We start from the raw sequence: 6,000 nt of genomic DNA, 5'->3' as shown, positions 1-6,000 counted from the left end.
ACAAGTCTGAAGTATCTTAGCAGAGCATTTGGTATTCAAAATTATCGTCCATATCGGGCCATATCTTATCTCATCTCCCTTGGAAAACCCTTCAAAAAGCAGTCGGCGAACGATGCTCAAAAAGAAATCCAATTTAATGACTGTGAAGCAGCCCCTGCGGAATCTTCAGGAACCCCACTCAATCGATGGACACCCGTTGCACGATGACTTGTGCTGGTAGGCCATGCACTGAGCGAAATCATTACTTACATGTATTAGCTTGTTTCATTAGACAGTGTACTTGGGTCACTAATTTCCACTAGCAAATTATAAAATAATTTATTAATTAAAATTAACTTCAGTTTTTAGGATTTTGTTTTAGGAAGATCTAATTATTTTGTTGTCTCTTCCTCTTTCCATTACCAATTTTTTTAAGTGGGAAAACAATTTTTAAAGTCCACCCCGCCCTGCCCATTTGGAATTCAAAGTCCGCGTCTTTGTTTTCGTTGTGGCTGTCACTTTGGACGCGGAGCCACGTTAATGGCAAGTGTAAAATGCTTTAAGCCAAGACCAAGACCTCCATCAGCAAAGGAAAACGGAAGGACACAGAGGAAAGTGGCAAAGCAGACCGACGTGAAGCGTCGTTGGGAGCAAAAAGAGTTTAATTAACACGAAAATGGTTTCAATTACATAAAATTACGTTTCCTTGCAGTGATGTTGCCATTGTAGTGGTCCCTTTCCATGCCCTTCCCTGCCTTTCTCCGCCTTTCTCCTTCGGCGTAAATGAGCTGAGGGCAATGCAGTGGGTGTGGACCCGAGGGGCGGGGGCGAAGTGGGGGCGTGGCCCAGTTGATTTGGGCACGGAGATTTATTGGGCGTCAGTTGAGCAAATTAGTTGAAATTGTCAGTTAAGGCAGTTGAAAAAGTTGCTACTGGAGTTTCAGCGGAGTTTTACGATGGCGGACGTGAATCTTATCGGAGGGGAGCATCTTGGACAGGGAAGGACTCGGAATCCTCCGACAAGTACAAGTCCTGGTGATCTGGATACAGTACGATTAGAGGTGCAACATACAAATTTCAAGGCAATCTTTTGAAATATTCTTTCATTCGATATACGCCCGCATAGCAATCTCTAAAAAGGATACTTTTCCTAACAAACTTTAATGTGAGTACGCTTTAATCTGGCAAAGCACTTCGCTCGACATTCAATTCGACTGGAATTTTTTGCTGCTCGTTATTCCGGCTGCTGAAAAATTCCGGGTCGCGGTCTGTTTGCCATTATTGACACATTAATCAAACAATGGACAAGTACTTTCAATTTATTTTCCGCCATCATTTTAAAGCGCTTCCACTCGCCGGAGGGGCAAACAAAGCGCAGACATTCCCGGCGAGAGTTCAGAGCTCTACGGTGACCTCGGCCTATGACAGGATGGGCGGCACCGAGGGGCTGGAGCTGGGAATGGGAATGGGGCTGGGTATGGAGCTGCCCTTTCTGCAGATTAGCTATCATTATAAATATTGACCGACTGACAGGAGGGACACGACGAACTGCAGACACGACACCGGGATCGACGCATTGCATACGACAAATTAGGTTGATTGCTTGGAGTCCAAGTACCTGCCCCTGTCAGCATTTCAATTAAGCCGTGCTCTCTGCACTTTACTTTTTTCTTTACTTAATTTGATTCATCTATTTTGATAGCGGCCTGGAGTGGGTGGAGTGAAGGTATCGCGACTGCGGAGCCTGGCATTTGTGTGCGATTCGGGTTTGCATATTTTAGCGCTATTTCTGTCGCATAACTTTGCCCTGACGGCGTGTGCAGAAATAGCAACAAATGCCACATACTTTTGGCTTAATAGTCATAAATTTCCTTTGTGCCATTTCTTGTGCCTAGGAGCCGTAAACTCCGGATCTCCATTCTGCTGTATTCGCCTGGTTTGCCCTGCTTTGGCCTCAAAAACAGGAGCGGGAATATTCCTGCGTTCCACAGCTGATTTTATACAGCAACTTAATGGGGTAGTATAATTCAGCAAGGAAATGAGAAAGGTATTCCTTGTGATTTTTTCTAATCCGGTATAGGCTTGGCAAAATTTGTGGCTTTACACTATCGTTAAATTTAATTGTAAAATAAAAGTTTCTTTTTTATCAACAGAAATATAATAGCAAAAGAACTAGATCGTTGAAAAGTATGTAACATGTAGAACAAAGAATTTCGACCAAATGAAGTATATATATTCTTAATCAGGATGATCCGTTGTCCGTTTATCCGTCCGTATGTGCGTCCGTATAAATGTCGTCACGTCCAGGCTTGTAATAAATTCTTTATTTTTTTAATGATAATATTTATTTTCCTAATTTCTACCTACCGATATTCAGAACAATGTGGAAATTTATCGTAACTGAGTAACGGGTATCTGATAGTCGGGAGACTAGACTAAGCCGTTCTCTCTTGTTTTTTCTCCTCTGGTCATTTACATTTAGTTGACTCTTGCTTACGCTCGGCAAAAATTTAACGCCACATATTTTTTCGTGAACATTCATCACATTGCACTGCAATTGAATTTGCATTTTTCCAGGACCGAAACACGCCACTTTCCACCCCTAATAAAACACACTCATGAAAGCATTTATTAGCGATTAGAGGGCAGCGCCAAAATGTAGGCAATGCTTTTTGCATTTACATTCTAATCAGCTATTAAACTACAATTATTTAGTACAACAAAAAGAAAAGCATAGAAGCACACACATAGTTTCCCCTGCAAGCCATAAATTAAATCACTGCGTTCTGACCCCGGGGGCGTGTGTAATTGATTTTGAATGGACACGCCCTCTGGCCGAAGTAACGGTTCCCGCCCACTCCGCTTCGCAGCCAGTTCAACAAGTTTTCAATTGAAATGGCTGTTAAATATTGATCTCTATTTACTTGTTTTCAGAGCGGCAACAGTTTGTTTAGCTAATGGATCGTTTACCTTTAAAAGCTCGACAGAAATCATCATGTAATTGAAATGGCCTGACTCGTAAATGAGTGTATGTTCACAAAGTTATTCCCTCTCATTTGGTTTCAATTTATTATAGAGTTTTATATAAACAAATAGGAGTGTGGTCGGCTTTCCACATAACTTCCCTTTCAGTTCCTTTTGCACGATTGATTTATGCTTTCCATCAAAGCAAAAATAATTAACTTCGTTTTGAATTTGCTGTTTTTAAACTAGTTTATGTAAAATAGGATGTATAGCTGCCAGTTGAAAATAGCCTTAGGCTTAATTTCTTGTGCAATATATTTTTTATTTTTTGTTCTAATATTTTAATTGGGTCACTGCGCATTTTTTCTGTCTTTCAAGCATTAGCTTGTCAAGTATCTGAGCTAGACTCACTTAATTATGAAAATTAACAATTAATTGTCTGCATATTAAATTGTTTTCGCTCTAAGCCCACCGAGCTCCCAGAAATAATTGGCCTAGCTCCAGTGCGTGCCATGGAGATCAAGTGACCCGGACAAACACACGCAGGAGGATTTGCTCGGAGCCAGGGAAAAATTCCTTAGCGCTTTGTCTCCCATCGGACATTCTCGTGGGCATTTAAATTTTGCGAAGCAGCCATAAATTATGCGCTTTATCAGCGATAAAAGTAAATACAGTTGTTGCTACAAACACGCCTATTGGGAGGCGGCGGGCTTACCTGCCTTACCTGCTTACCTGGCCCTCCTCCTACAAATCCCCACCCGGGAGCTCCCCTCCTGCTCTTGGCTTTCCCTATTGGGTCAACTGTCCCCTGGATTGCGTACATAAAGCAGGGGAACAGATATTCCTCGGACTAGCACTCTAAAATACCCAGTAATTACATATACAAAATTTGTAAATTTAATGAAATGCGGATGGTTTAACTCTTAAATACATATGTTCTACTCATTTGGTAGCTTTTCTTATGCAATACAAATGTAACTCCTTTCTATCAGCACAACTTCCAAGAATCGTTTGAGTATGTGCTGTATTTCTGAATGTTCTTGCTTTATTTTTTGTAAATTTCCAGGGTACGAAAAGCGAGAGTGCGAGAGTGAACCACCGACATATAAATGAATAATTCAAAGTGTCCTGCAACGGTGTCCTGTGTCGAGCGTAATGCGTAAAGCACGCAAAAGATTACACATACCTGGGCGCCTCGTGGTGTGCGTGAGCATCGTATCGGTGTGAGTGCGTATCCGAGTGTGTGAGTGTAGTTAAGGCTTTATCTGAGGGGTGCCAAACCAGAGACACCCTGCAAGAGCAACAACAGCATGCGACAAATATTTAACATTGGCATATTTTTCACACACACACAAAGGCGCAAGGAGAGGTATTCGAACAAAAGGCCTCCAGCCCAGCCCACGCCCACCGCCCCCGTCACCCGCCTCACCCCCGCCGCACCTGGCTTATGCATGTTTTATCTTGCCCACGTGGAATTTGCGTGCGTTTAAACGTTTTCGATAAGGTTTCGCTTTTAACCCGCAGACGGTGCCCCAGCCTCGTTTTCACCCCCCACACCGCACACACACACCGAAAGCTTGACTTGTTTATGTCCTTCTCACTGTGTGTGTGTGACTGCAGCCCAGTAGGTGTGAGTGTGTGTCTGGCATATTTGTATATGCGTGTTAAGACCTCGGCTGATAAAAATGCCTTTGGTTAAGCATTTTCACCCTTTGACCCCTTGGGGTAGGCATGCATAACATACGATCCCGAGCCGAATAGCGAAATACTTTCCTCGTTGGGGCATTGGAGCGTTAAAGATTTTCAAAAGATTTCCCGCACTTTATAGGGTTAAGCGGTGGCAATCGACATTCAACATTCAGCTTAAAGCATTTGTATACGTATTTCATTAAGCTACTATTGCTATTGAAGGGAGATGTTGATTACTGCATTTTTATTCTTTGTGCTAGTTTCTATACGAAATAGAAGTCATTGCAACTGCTTGGATTTAGCTAGTAGTGAAACAAATAAACTGATTAATACACTTTATTTTGATAATTAGCTATCAAAAATGGTAACTAGTACTATATGAATTTAGGATTTGCCCTTTTGCTGCAGTGTGAAACTTTATGTGTATTTGACCTAACTCACCCATGGCCTTTCACCATTTATCAATCCTCTTAAACAATGCTTTTAAAACCAAAAGGCCGTAAAACAAAGCCCGTGTACACCCCATTTTACATTAAACTTTAAATAAATCCCCTCGAAAATATGGCCCCCGAAAATGTACACAGCCTGGAGGAGCCCCACAACGCGGGTTAAGCAATTGCTATCGACATGGAGCGTCTGCAGTGGAGTTTCCGCGATTGCCCCCTTTTTCGGAAAGTCGTATCGCACATCGGGATCAGGGGCTGGGCAGCGGCGGCTCCGTGTTATTAAACGCGGATTAAGTGGCGGACCCGGAACTCGGGAGCAGGGAGCACGGAGCAGGGAGCAGGGAGCAGGGACCTGAACCGCACCGAAACCACAACCAGAAAACCGACCAGACGACCCGGCCAGACTCCGTGGCTTGCATGTGCATAAATTATAATGCGACGCTTCCTGCCAAATACGCCCCTCTTTTCTGAATGGGACTGCGCACTCCATCTCCATCTCCATTGCCATCGCCGTCGCCATTGGAATCGCCAACGCCATCGCCATCGCCATCGCCATGGCCATCGCGTCCTCCGTCTCCAACTCCATCCGCAGGCTCTGCTTACTTTTACATAGTCCAATTTATCGTTACTTTGTTTGGCACACAATTTTACGCTTAATATGTGTTGGCGGCACTCGCATATGGGGCTCTGCCTTGAAAGAAAATGCTTACCCCAAAAAAGAAGAATAAATTTGAAAAGTAATCATTTTGAATGAACTTCTTTAGCAACTACTGTTTTCCTTTAGAAGATGGAATATACATATATATTTAGACTTGTCATTACAAATACAACTTCTACCTTCTTTTTTCCCAGTGCTTGGAGTCTACATCAAAGCTGCTGCCATGGCTCATTCCTGCTCCTCGCTCTGGTCACGGCTTCTCCC

This window comes from Drosophila teissieri, chromosome 2R, assembly GCF_016746235.2.
Source record: "Drosophila teissieri strain GT53w chromosome 2R, Prin_Dtei_1.1, whole genome shotgun sequence".
Taxonomy (NCBI): domain Eukaryota; kingdom Metazoa; phylum Arthropoda; class Insecta; order Diptera; family Drosophilidae; genus Drosophila; species Drosophila teissieri.
Note: the sequence above shows the minus strand (reverse complement) of the source record.